The sequence below is a fragment of the Vipera ursinii genome (assembly GCF_947247035.1).
Source record: "Vipera ursinii genome assembly, chromosome: 1".
NCBI lineage: Eukaryota > Metazoa > Chordata > Lepidosauria > Squamata > Viperidae > Vipera > Vipera ursinii.
In genome coordinates this window covers 298,713,315-298,728,321 of record NC_139512.1, presented here as the reverse complement: position 1 = coordinate 298,728,321, position 15,007 = coordinate 298,713,315, and positions in this window count along the sequence as shown.

Here is a 15,007-nt window from a genome sequence, read left to right as displayed (position 1 = left end):
ACCGTGCCTCCCACTCCCAATCCACTGAGACGCCGCAGCAGGATACCATGGTCGATGGTATCGAAAGCCGCCGAGAGGTCTAATAGGACAAGGACAGAGGAATATCCTCTGTCCCGAGCCCTCCAGAGATCATTCACCAGCGCGACCAATGCTGTCTCCGTGCTGTACCCGGGCCTGAAACCCGATTGGAATGGGTCTAGATAATCCGCTTCATCCAGGACCAGGGGAAGCTGGTGCGCCACCACACTCTCAACAACTTTCGCAAGGAAGCGAAGGTTGGAGACCGGACGAAAGTTGTTCAAAACAGCTGGGTCCAGAGCAGGCTTCTTGAGGAGAGGTCTCACCACCGCCTCCTTCAAGACGGCGGGGAAATTACCCTCACTCAAGGAAGCAGATATAACTGCCTGGAACCAGCCCCGTGTCCTCTCCCGGGCTGCATAAACCAGCCAAGAAGGGCACGGGTCCAATAAACATGTGGTGGAGCTCAGCCTCCCCATAATCCTGTCCACTTCCTCAGGGGTTACAGAATCAAACTCCTCCCAGATAACATCGACAAGACCGCCCGTGTCCTGCTCGTCAGACTCTGCCCAGTTGGAGTCCAGACCAGTCCGAATCCAAGCGATTTTATCCAGCAGATGTTGTCCAAACTCCTCGGCCCGACCCTGCAAGGGATCCTCCCTCACCTCCTGATTAAGGAGGGAGCGGGTCACCCTAAACAGGGCGGCCGGGCGATTTTCTGCAGATGCGATGAGGGCAGAAAAGTAATTACACCTCGCCGTCCTCATCGCTGCGAGATAAGACCTAATAAAGGTTCTTAGCTGCAATCGGTCGGATTCGGATCGGCTGGACCTCCAACAGCTCTCTAGGCCCCGTTTCCGACGCTTCATCTCCCGGAGCTCCAAGGAGAACCATGGAGCTCGTTGGGATCTGCACCGGGTCAGGGGCCGCAAGGTTACAACTCGGTCAAGTGCCCCAGTGGCCGCCCTTTCCCAGGCTTCCACTAGGGCATCCGCCGAGTTGTGAGCAACGGAGGCAGGTGGGGACCCCAGCGCCGCCTGGAATCTATCAGGATCCATTAAGCGTCTGGGGCTAGTCATTTCCCTAGAGTTGGAAATGACTAGCACGCATTTGTGGAGGAACCTTTACCTTTTTTAGCTACGAGGAAATGTTATTTTGGACAAATGAAATGAAGAATTTCCCATCACTCCACCAGGTGTTTTAAAACTTTTTGTCAGAACACAAGAGTCCTATTAAATCCTGCTTGGAAATAAACCTCCCTAAAATTAATGGATCCTACTTTGTAGATGAAATGCTTAAAACTGTTTCAGTAGCTTGATCTAGGCTGAAGGAAGACCCAAATTAGCAGCTGGCTTTCTTGGTTAGCTGCCCAAATGTTCCCCTTGTTATTTATGGAGAAATATGCCTGTATAAAACCATGATTGCGTTCAAGATCAACACAATGATTAGCCAGTGGTGAAACTGCCTCAGGCATCAAATTGTGGGAGGCAACAGGAAGCATTCTATAGCCATTCCTCCTGAATCCACAGCTATTCATCTCTGTTGGAACCCTTACATAAAAATCTACATTTTTAGAGTCAGTGTAATGAATTTTGAAAATCCTTTCTGGAAATGGTAGAGAAGAGTGAAAAGAAAAGATAGAAATTCATCCCATTCTTTTTCATTGAATCCTTGATGGGTTTTTTGTTCCTCTGGAGCTCTAATCTGTTCTCAGTCGTATCTGTCTTCCAGCTTCCTCTAATCCTTCATTACCACTGGCAGTTTCAGCTAAGATGGCTTCATTACCGTCAACTATTAAAGGCAAGCATGAAAACCTGATACCCTACTCCCAAAGTAAAAGAGCAATAGAGTCCTCTCCTCTTTGTACATCTAATTAATCCCTTCTTCCATAGCTAGGACTCTGGACGGAAACACAAGCAGCAAGTCAAAATTGCAGGAAGCCTTGCACAATATCTAGTCATGGAAAAATAAATATATATTTTTTTCAGCTCCAAATAATGAAATGGCAAAACAACTGTGTTTAGTAATTCCTTACATCAGTATCTTAGGAGTTTGTGGAGATAAGCAACAGATTTTTCTAAATACAATTATTATTACTTATTAAATTTGTTTGCCACCTATATTGCTGCAAAGTGATTCATTGAAAGATGAACCTTTGTCCATTTCTAGTCTCACATTTAAAAATAATGTTATGGTTCCCACAATGGAAGAGTGGGTGGTAAAGGTGATGGAGTGAGTGGAGATGGCAAAACTGATGCTTTTAATTAAAGAAAAATATATTTAATTTTGTTGCTATTTGGAAAAGTGCTTCTGGATTTTTTGCTCAAAACAGAAAGGAATGACACTTTGATTTTCGGTTTTGATTATTAGAATGATTTTGTAATTACAGTGGTACCTTGGTATTCAACTGCTTTGAAACTCATCAAATTTGGTACGCAATGCATTTTGATGTGAACATTTTGTCCCGGTACTCATTGTTTGTTTTGTACTCAAGCTAAAATTTGTCGGTGTTGGTTGCCTTGTGACTCACTACATTATTCCTTGTGGGGGGGAAATGTTTGATATTCATCATTTTTGCTGCTTGTTGCACCTCCCAGAACCAATTAATGATGAGTATTGGGGAACCGCTGTATAGCAATGGCTTGAATTGTTGTGAAATGAAAAGCAAAAAAATTGAGGTGATATTATTTTTGCATTCTACTGCACTGAGAAAAATCAGAAGTCAAGACTTTTTTCTCTCTCTTTGTACTATTCTCTTTCTTTCTCTTTTTTCTCTTTTTCATCTTATAATGAAACTTAATAACAGTTTAAAAAATAAAAAAAAATAATGCGGTGGAACCTATAAGTGCTTTCTCTAAGTTAATCCCACTGAAGAGAAGAATTCAAAAGTTCTCCTTACAGGGTCCTCCAGAGATTCATTCATTATCCATGCAATTCCTCTCCAGTAGTTTCTTTACTAGCAGTCAGGGCTTTTTTTTGTCATAGAACGCTCAGAACGGAGTTCCGGCACCTTTTTTGGATGGAACCTTGTATGGTAGGCAAGGTGGGTTGTATGACATGTGTGAGTTCCGGCACCTTTTTCTTTTACAAAAAAAGCACTGCTAGCAGTCATAGCATGGCAGCCCTCTATTCATTTCAGATGGGTGACAAACTATTCATCAGTTTAACTGCCCACAACAGCTCTATTGTGAACAATTAAAAGAGAGATAACTTAGGAATCCGACTACCTGATTCAGGTGTCTGGACTAGTCTTCCTGTCAGGCTCAAGGAGTTGCCAAGAGGCAATGAAGGATGCAGGAAGACTACACCCGTGGAGATCCACATTTAAATGCAGCTTCAACTGTGGAAGTGAAGTCAAAACTAAAATATGGATCTATAATATTTTGGTAGGGGTTTCCTTTTTCCTTTTTATTCCCTTTTTAGTATCTGTAAAGTAAACTGGTTGGAGTATAAAGAAGGAGGATATCAGAAATCAATTACTTCTCTGTAAGTAGTTTTAAGGATTTTTCCTTTCTTCTTTTCTTTTTCTTCCTTTTTGATATTTATAAATAACATCACAATGGAGATTTTGGCACTAACCCAAAAAATAACTCAATGTACTTTGCCTGGTATAGTCAAGTTTTATTAATATTTATTAATGTTATACTAAGCATTAATTGTATAATTTTAATAATGTCTGTCCATCAATATTTTGGTGTGTGTGTATGTGTGTGTGTGTGTGTGTGTGTGTGTGTGTGTGTAAATTTTTTGGTTTTGCTAACAAAGAATTAAAGGGAGACTGATATGCATTTCAAACTTATTTGTTCTCATCAGTCAGCCATACCCTTCTGAGATTCAAACCTGGGCCGATTGCACCTTAGGCAATTGTTCTAACCTTTAGGCCACTGGCTCTTTCTTGCTTTGTTAGCTGAGAAGCAAGGGAGATATGTGTTAAATGTTTGTTAAGTATTTAGATTACCTTGCTAGGCCCCAAACATGGGACAAATCTTATTTCCTGTTTCAGCCTAACCCAAGGCCATCAACAGGCAGTAGTCACAGTGTACACAAATATGAGCTGTCACTGCTGTGACTACTGCCTGTTGATGGCCTTGGGTTAGGCTGAAACAGGAAATAAGATAAAATTCACTGGCTATATGTAAACTGGTCAACTTCACGCAACACAATTTAATCTACAAGCGGCAGTGTGCTTGTGTGGGTGGGTGAGTATGTAAAACAAGAGAGCAGCCATTGACTGTCATCTTGAATGTATTGTCCCCCATCCCCAAGTTGTGGTTGTGAAGGTAAAAAATGGTGAAGGGTTGTTCTGCAAGCCAATTTATACTAGAATAGAAATCAAATAAATAAATAAATAAATGCTAGTGCTGACTTGAAGCAATTTATCATGCCACGATTTGAAACATGAGGTTTGCAAAGAGTTTATCTCATCCCTGGAAATCACCCTTTTTTTTCTCTTCACTTCTCCTTCATTTCACTATACTCAGTATAAATTGCTTGGTATAATGCAACGTTTTAAGTATGTGCTACTTTAAATTAGCTCTTTTTGGATTTCTTTGAAACAAGCCTCTCTGCACTGAACGCCTATCTCTGACTTTTATGGGAGAAGAAAACAAAATGGGAATTGCTGCTATCACCCACTTCAGTATGAATCCCCCTATCCATATTCCAAATTCAGGTTGTGTTTTTATAAGATAAGGAACCATTTTATATTAAGAAGTAGTTTTCATTATATGGTTGTATCTTCGGTTCACAATGACAAAGAAACTACAACAAAAGGAAGGACAAAAGAATCTGTCTTGACTACAAAGAATGTCAGAATTTTGGATACTCTGTGATCATCAAATTTAGAGCTATCACTTGATTTGTAACAATTTTAAATAGGTTCTGTAGTCTCTTCCATCTATCTTTCTGCATGATTTGGTAATGCTAACATTTATATAATGTATTGTTACTATGGAGGACAGGAAGGCCTGGGGTTGTCCATGGGGTCGCGATGGGTTGGACACGACTTTGCAACTAACAACAACAACAACATTGTTACTATGAAGGCATTTATGGACTCCTCATGTCTTCTTCAGTTGTGCTTTCCCTTTTTCTACACCATATAAATTTACCTTCTCCTTTTCTAGTAGGCACATTTTGGAGAAGCCTTTTTCTATTAAAATTGCATTTGTGCAGACTTTATTTGTGCAGACTTGATATGGATGTTTGTACAATGGTTGAAAACTTTGCATATATATGAGATACTGGACAAGTAAATCCCAGTCACACAAACTCATGGGGTGACTTTGGATAAGATGCCATACTTCAGCCCAGCCCCACAAATTTGTTTCGGAAGGGGAAAATAAACAAGGAGGTGCTACCAAGGGCATCCATAGAGGCACAAAAGATGAAAGCATCTGATTGGGCAATTATATTGATACTGCATTGAGCTCTTGGACAAAAGGTGCTTATAAATTGAGCCAAACACAACGGCATTTAAGAATCCAACTAAACATAAATCCAATAAGCAAAGGTCACACATAATTCTGAAAAGTACTGTACATTTTTCTTCAGGGATGTATGAATACATATTCTATTTTCCCATTTACATTCTGCACTTTCAAAGCTAGTATTTAATCTAAATTTCCAGTTGTCTTTTGCTAGGAAGCAGCTCTCTTCCTAGCCAATATCCAATAATTTTTTCACTTACAGTTGTTGTTGTTTTTTTAAAAAAAATACAAATTATCATTTTCAGGGCCAGTCATAGCACCTGATATATTTGGGCAGATTTCAGTACTCCTGTTATTTGGAAAAGGCTTTCCAGCTCGTTGGAAACTGGCTATTTGGCTCCTTGGCTTGGTTTACCTGAATAGCATCAGAAAGAAGAAAAATTAGTACTATACTGTGGAGACATTAAAAGGATAAGAGGTTTCAGCTAGCTGCAGTATTGTCTGCCATGAGCAGTGAGATGGACACCCCACTGCTTCTTTTGGCTCTGACTCTCCAGGCTGAACTTTTCTAAATCTACAACCCAACTAAAATAAACAATGACAATGTTTCATGGTTTCTTGTGTTCTTTCTCCTTCATTTATCTGCACAAACTGCTTAATGCAACATATTAAAAATGTTGGCATCTTGCTCCATTGCACAAGGATTGAGGAGGGGGGATAGAGGTACTGACCAAGAATTGCTTGGTGACAATAGCGGTGGTTGTGGTGGTGATTATTTTTCTCTGATTATTTCTGTTCCTGAATAATGGTTAATGTAATGTATTGGGCCTTTTACTTGAACTGTTTTCACGTGTCTTTGAATGCTGCTTAAGATTCCTTAATTAGGGTGTCTCTGTAACAGTCGCTGGCTGCCCAGACATGCAGTCTCCAGGATGATCATTGGTTGGCTCTGGGGCGGGAATAGGTTCCTTTAAACCTAGTGGCCACCGCCTAGTGGCCAACCATATAAGTAGCTGCATAGAAACCTTTGTTCTCAGTTCTGTTCCTGTTACTACAATGAAGCAATGTTCCTGTTTGAACCCTCTCGCCTCGCCTCCTGCTTCCCAAGAATCCACTACACAACAGTTAACATTTAAAAAGTTACGATTCTGCAGCTGAGAGCAGTTGTCAGAAGCAAGGACATAAACCTGTTTGATTGTCTCTGCAGCCAGAGAAGAAATTTAGAAAAACCAGCTTCAAGGTACAATTCAGAGGAGTCAAGAAATAAATCAAAAAGTTGTTCAGAGCAAAGCCAGAATGAGTCAAGAATGGTTTGGCAGGCATTTCTTTTTCTTTCTTTCTTTCTTTCTTTCTTTCTTTCTTTCTTTCTTTCTTTCTTTCTTTCTTTCTTTCTTTCTAAGATTTAAATATGTTTAAATATATAGCATTTGTATAGCTACCAATCTTATAACAAATGACCAAGGGTATCTGGGAACCAAAATTTGGAATGAGGTTAGTGGAGGACAGGAGGAACATCACCGTAGAAGAAATACAGACTACGTTCATGGAGATCTTTCAAACATAACTAAACAAGCACATTACACAGGTAGTGCTTGATGAATGACCACAACCAAGTTCAACATTTCTGTTGTTAAGTGAGACAGTTATTAAATGAGTTTTGCTCCATTTTATGACCCTTCTTGCCACCCTTGTTAAGGGAATCACTACAGTTGTTAAGTTAGTGACACATTTGTTAAGTGAATCTGGCTTCCCCATTGACTGCTTCTTGGAAGGTCACAAAAGGTGATCACACAACCCCAAGACACTACAACTGTCATAAATATGAACCGCTTGCCAAGCATCTGAATTTTGATCACATGACCATGGGGATGCTGCAATAAGTGCGAAAAATGGTCTTTAGCCAATGTTTTCAGTGTCATTGTAACATTAAATGGTCGCTAAGTGAAATTGACAATTTTCTGTAGTTTGCTGTATTGTAAGAAACCCAATCCAAATGATAGTTCAAGGTATTGTGAAAACTGGGCTAAATATTCTCACAAAGTAAATCTAGTTGTTTTTCCTATTGAAACTGCTTGGCTATTGCTGAAAATCATTTAGAATTCGCTCTGTAGAACAGGGGCAAACTGAACTTAGAGAGTATACATCAATGTGAAAAAATAACCTTATACCGAAGAATGGAATTTAATTCAAGTTGGACAGCAGAACAATATTGCATCCAAATTTTGGATTTCACTTAACCTAAGGCTTTAGTATATTGGCTGATTCAATGAAGAACAATAGAATACTTAGGTTAGACAGAAGTCTTAATTGTTTATTTAAACCTATGATTCATATGTTACTATTATTTTTAGTTACTGAAAATCAACTTGATTTTAAGAAGTCTTTAGTAAGTCTGAAAACAGATACAAGATACTTCAATATTCATGTGCATTTAATGTTATTTTGAATTTTTATTTAATTTTATTTTACTTGTACATTTTTTGCATTTTCTTTTTGTGCTTCCTACTTGTTTCTGTGTTTTTATTCTGTTCTTTGTAAACTGTTAAATTTAAAAAACCAAAGAAAGAACACTGAGGTTCTTTCATAAATCATGGTTGTTAACGAGGCACAACACACTAATAATTATTAACTTACCATGGTTCATTGAATTAATCCAATTTTCAGGACCACACAATATACTGATTTATAAACTAGTTAAGGTAGTTTGTCAAAAATCTAGACCCATCTATTTCTTCTGCTTTTCTACCAACAAATCTTCTATCTGGTTTCCTTTCTTCTAGCCATGGGGGAAAATAAAAGAAAAAGTTGAGACATTTTCAGAAGACTATTATGCTTTTCTCACTTGTCATTTTCCCTACTCTGCACTCCAATCTGAATGTAGAATAAGCACCAGGAGTGTGCAAAGTTACAAAAGAATTGTTTGGGTCAAAGAAGATTTAATCAAATCAGTCCTTCAAAGTATCTGATTTGAAGCATCAGCTGAAATGTGTATAAATTTGTTTTGAGAGATTCAAGCATCATGTGGAGATTCAACAGGTCTTTTGCCACTTTATGGAGTTGGAGAATCCAGTCTTTCTTTTGGGGAGATTTAAAATGTCAAGATGATGGCTGAGATCATGTGATGGAAATTCTGCATCTTTTTTGCTGTTTCGCATCTGCAACCTGTAAAAAGAGGCAGATGGATTCATTACATGGTCACAAACTTCACGTGACTTGACTTGACCTGACTTTTTCAGTCCCACTGATCCCCCTGTTTTCTTCCAGATGTGGAAAGGTTAAGTGTTCTGATGGCTGTCTGATAGTGACATAAACTTTAAAGGAGAATTTAATTTTTCAAAGTATGTTTATCAGAGTGCTTCATGGAATGCTGTTCTGTTTTTGATAGGTGGTCAGTTTTGAAAAATGTCATTAACTTAATGTGAGATCAAGAGTTCCTCTGCCTGATAGTCATATAAAGCTGAAAAGTGGGCTTCACAGACCTCTTCAGGGATTTGACTTGTTAGATGGTATGATTAATCTGACCTGATATCATATGCAAGAAAAGGGAAGAATATTTATCTTGGGCTGCAGTGATTAACTATTGCCTCCATTTCATTAAAGCTTCTCTTTTCTTGGTTTTTAAAATTGATTTATATATATATATATATATTTCATTTCCAGTAACTTAGATATTGATGTTTGTGCAGGAAGTAACTATAGCTCCTTTGCCCACCAAACATTCCTAGTCTAGCCATTCTTTCAAATTATACTACATTCTCAGTTGAAACTTCTCAGTCTGCTTGGTAACCTGTGTTTCTAAATAAGAAAGTTACAGTTCTCAATTGTCTGAAGGGCTATCCTACCTCTTTCCATTAATGCATTATTTTTTCATTTTGGGGGCATTTAAGATTTTAAGGAAGAAGACATTCCAATTTCCATTCTACTTTACATACGCAGTAAAAAACATGTCTGTATTTCCACATGTGAGGGGAAAAATTAGCTAAAGGTTGTACTAATTTGAAGGGGAGGTCAGTGCCTATAAGGGGAAATTATCAGCACCTGGGCATGAGTCAACTTTCATCAAATATATACTGGTGACCAAATTGGAGACCATGTAATAATCTACATTTGGCATATAGGACTTAGGGTATAAATTCTACAGAGCAATTGCCATTTTACAGTCCCATTTAAAACTTGTAGATCAAAGCAGTTGGCCAATCTAGCTAAGGGTAAATCTGCAAAATTGCAGAACCATCCTTGGTGCTTGAATATTAGACTTCGTATGTCAATATTGCAATATGTCCTAAATCATTATATTGCTGGGACATAGTGGTTCAATTTCAGTTTCAACAATTTATGAGGAAAGAAGATTCATTGCGCTATTTCTGTAGGGTTCGGCCTATTTCAAAAACATCAGTCAGATAAATTGTACTTAATTCATTTCATTTAGATGAGAAATATAAGTAACATGTTCAGCCATTGATGTTTGTCATAAACATTTATCCATTGCCATCTGAAGTCAGCAGCTGTCAGCACCAAGTATGTAATAGAAGATATATAGTGAATACTAATACAGTTAAGCCAAAACAAAGAGTCCAGCTATAACTGTATCCTATATGCAATGAAGATAATGGGATTACTTTCTGTAGTAAATTTAAAAAAATACTGTATCTTAAAATTCAAAGAGAAGGAAGTTCCTCAATCAATCAACAACTTAAAATTAGACACTGCTGAATCTAGACAGTAATGAGACAGTTGAGGAATTCAAAGGTGAGATTGTTAATCTATTAAAATTTTCAGCCTCAATAAACTTGTCCTCAAATGAGAAGAAATCCAGTTCAAACTATTTTAAAAATAAAAAATCTAAGACAAAAGGAAATTATAAGCTTATGGGATTAACATCTGACACCTGTAAATGGGTAGAAGTCATTCAACTTGAAATAACTGAAAAAATAGCAGAACAAGCATTAATAAGAAAGAATCAAAATAGATCTAGCAAAGCAAAGTCCTGCCTCATCCTCATCAATTTTGTAATATTTCTTGAGAAGATCTGCAGACATGAATACTAAAGTAATCCCATAGGATCTGTACTGTGAAACTTCCAAGAAACAGCTAAAAGGGCAGATTTAATTAGATGTCATAATAGGTATATTTATCAAAGCATACATCCACACAATGGTATGAAAGAAGTGTAATTATGACTTTTGTTATTCTTAATATTTAACTTTGGATATAGTATGCTACCTTTGGGACATAATCATACCTTCAAATCATGCATTGAATTTAAGTTGTGAAAGATAATATAAACCCAGGCATTTCGTAAAAAAGATGACACTTCTCAGCTAGAGATTCTCTTCAGTGGTGGGATTCAAATAAGTGAACAGCCGGTTCTCTGGGTAGATGTCACTTCCAGAAGTCCATTCTGGGCCTGGGCAACAAAAAATTAGCTACCAATTCTGCCCAAGTGGTGCGAACTGGCTGAATCCCACCACTGATTCTCTTGCTGTATGATCTAAGGACCACATTCAGGTCTTTATATAGTGATCACATCTGAACACAGAGTTTGAATTAGTATATACAACCTGAACTGTACATTTGAATATATGTTCTATATACAGAGTTACCTTGAGGTGTGATGGGTGGTCTATAAATTTTATAAATAAATACATGTTATTTATTGGCTAGATTTACATTCTATCTTTCTTTAAGAGATCCAGTCAGTTTAGATAAGTATTTCTCTTCATTTTATAGTTTGATTTAAGAAAATGATTAGCTCAAAGATACATAGTTTCCATTTTCCTAGTTCAACATCTGAACTACTGCACCACATCTACTCTTTTATCACACAATATGTGTATGCAGTTAGAATTATAATTCCTTTAAAAAAAACTTCTGACTTCAGTTTATAATCTCTGAATGACAACATTTTAAGGAAGTCAGTTTTAGTCACATAATTTGAAATTCAGTATGTTGATACATGTCTGGGAAATTAATATGGTTAAACGATGCTATAAAATGATTTTAATCAGTCTTCTCTAACCTCAAGTTATATTGGGTCTCAGCTTCCAAAACGACCAGCGTTCAACAAATCTGGGGAATTCTGTATTGTAGAATAATGTGCTCTAAAGGTAAAGGTAAAGGTTCCCCCACATATGCGTGCTAGTAATTTCTGACTCTAGGGGCCGGTGCTCATCTCCGTTTCAAAGCCAAAGAGCCAGCGCTTGTCCGAGGACATCTCTGTGGTCATGTGGCCGGCATGACTAGATGCCAAAGGTGCACAGAACACTATTACCTTCCCACCATAGTGGTCCCTATTTTTCTACTTGCATTTTTACGTGCTTTCGAACTGCTAGGTTGGCAGAAGCTGGGACGAGTAACAGGCGCTCACTCTGTTACGCGGCACTCGGGATTCGACCTGCCAAACTGCCGACCTTCTGATCGACAAGCTCAGTGTCCTAACCCACTGAGCCACCACTCTACATGTTGGCAAATTGAAGCCAAATTGATCTGAATACTCAGTTCAGAAAAATCAAGCCAGTTTGATTCAGATATCTGAATCCAATCTGAAAACCAATGTAATTTGAATAAAATATCAATCCTGTTCTTCACTGATTTGGTCTGAATCTATTCATAGTATTAAAACACACAGGTGGGAAATATCCAAATCAATTTGAATTTGGAATCAGCCCAAATCAGTTCCAATATTTTCATTTATATTTGGAGCATTCAAAGCAGACCCAGGAAACTACAGACCAATCACCCTAACATCAATACCTGGGAAGATATTGGAAAATATAATCAAAAAACAGAACTGCAAACATCTAGAAACAAATGGTTGGACTAGATGACCTCCAAGGTCCCTTCCAACATTATTGTTGTTGTTGTTGTTGTTGTTGTTGTTGTTGTTGTTGTTATTATTATTATTATTATTATTATTATTATTATTATATAAAGTTATAAGCAAAAGCCAGCATGGGTTTGTTAAAAATAGATCATGCGACACCAATCTTATTTCATACTTTGACAAAGTGACTAAATTAGTAAACTAGTGAAATGCTGTGGACATACTTAGCAAGGTGTTTGACAAAGTAGACCACTACCTACTTCTTGGTAAGTTAGAAAAATGTGGAATAGACAACATTACCACCAGATGGATTTGTAACTGTCTGACAAACCATATTCAATGAGTCATCCTTAATGACTCTACATCTACATGGAGGAAAGTAAGTATGGGGTACCACAAGGTTCCATCCTAGGTCCAGTACTCTTCAATAACTTCATAAATAAGGTAATAAAAGGGGAACTCATCAAATTTGCAGATGACACTAATCTGGCAGGAATAGCCAACATCTCAGAAGACAAGCTCAAGATCCAAAAAAATCTTGAGAGACTTGAATAATGAGCCCTATCCAACAGCGTGAAATTTAATGTGGAGAAAAGCAAGGTTTTGCACTTAGGCAGAAAAACCAAAGGTACAAGTACATAATAGATGAAACCTGGCTCAAAAACAGTAACCGTGAGAGGACCTTGGAGGGATAGTGCACAATCACTTAAATATGAGTCAGCAGTGCACAGCGGCAGCCAAAAAAGCTAATACAATCCTTGGTTGTATAAACAGAGGCATAAAATCAAAATCATGTGAAGTATTAGTACAGCTTTATAAAGCCTTAGGAAAGCCATAGCTGGAATACTGCATTCAGTTTTGGTCACCACATTACAAAAAAGATGTTGAGTTTGGAAACAGTGCAAAGAAGAGCAACTAAGATGATTTAAAAATGCTTGCAGGATTTGGGAATGGCCAGTCTAGGGAAAAAAAAGACTAGTGGAGACATGATAATAGTATTACAGTATTTCAGAGGTTGTCACAAAAAGGAGGGGTTCAAGTTGCTTTCCAAAGGACCAGAGGCAGGACAAGAAGCAATGGATGGAACTAAGTTTATTAAGTTTAAGTTTATTAAATTTTTATACCGCCCTTCTCCCAAAGGACTCAGGGCGGTGAACAGGGCATATAATAAAAATACAAAAGTACAAAAGTTAAAAAAGAATTAAATTATTGCCCAAAATAAAACAGTAAAAATATACAAATATTAAAACCCAGAGTTAACTCCCTATCAGGCCAGGCCAGCTTGTTCGAATAAATGGGTCTTTAACCCGCGCCGGAAGGAGCGGAGATCCGGTGCCATCCGGAGCTCAACCAGCAGTTGATTCCACAGAGCCGGGGCGCCCACAGAGAAGGCCCTCCCCCTGGGGGCCACCCGCCGGCATTCTCTGACCGGAGGCACCCTGAGGAGGCCCTCTCTGTGGGAACGCACAGGGTGGAGGAGAGTCGACGCCGGCAGCAGGTGGGCCCCGAGGAGAGAAGCAACTTGGAATTAAGGAGAAACTTCCTAACAGTGAGGACAATTAAGTGGAACAACGTGCCTTCAGAAATCATGGGCGCTCCATCACTGGGGATTTTTAAGAAGAGACTGGACAGTCACTTGTCTGAAATGGTATAGGATCTCCTGCTTGAGCAGGGGGTTGGACTGGAAGACCTCCAGACCTTCCAGCTCTGTTCTGATTGAAATATTTGAAATGTGTCTTACTGCATATTTTCTGCATAACACACACACACACACACACACACACACACACACACACATATATATCCAATACAGGAGATCACTATTCTGGAGTAAGAATCCTTGTTCCCCTGATCAATCTAATTTATCAGTCCTTTCTCTTCCAATATTTATACACAGGATTGCAATCTGTTTTTCTCTATCTCAGATATATAAGTTGAATGCTGAATGTGCTATTTAAATTCCTCTCTCTTTTTTTACATTTGAGCTCATTGCCCTCTGTTAGTATTATTCATCTTGTGCATGAAAAAAGGCGAAAAAAGACATTTTGATGGAGAGTAAAACACAAACAAATAACCCTCCAGCACTGCAGCTATTGGTTACTGTTAATACTGGTTGTCTTTTAAAATTAATACATTTTCTAGTTTTGCAGGAGTGCAAAAATGACATTTAAGTCAAAATGTCAGTTTCAAGTAAGTGATTTACATTTTCCATATCAACAATAGCAGAAAAACATTGGTTTCACATTTCTATATAGAAAAGTGTCCATGGTTTTTTCTTCTCAGTACTGCCCCCAACTTAAATATTTCCCCCCCCCCCACATGTTCAGAATAAGAAGCAGCAAAATTCAGGCTATCAACCCTGAAGCAAAATTTTGACTTGTAGGCATGATTGGAAAGAAAAGTACAACGCAGGGAAACAGAATGATTCATATTGTAAAACAATATCTGATTAGAGTGGTGGCAATCAGGCTGCTTTCAGCAACTAACACCAGCAATTTCCAATGAAGGACCATGAACTGGAATCATCAAAAAATATTATCAAGCCATTTCCTCTGGCAATTTCTGGGTCCCTGAGGTCCAGACATCTGTTCTGGATTTGTCTGATCTATTTCCCCAAAATACCCCAAAGTGATGCTACAAACAGCTCACCATGTATCCAAACACTGGTATTGCCAACAGAAAACCTCTGAGATGGAGAAACAGGAAAAACATCAGACAGCTTTAAGTGGAGGGAACC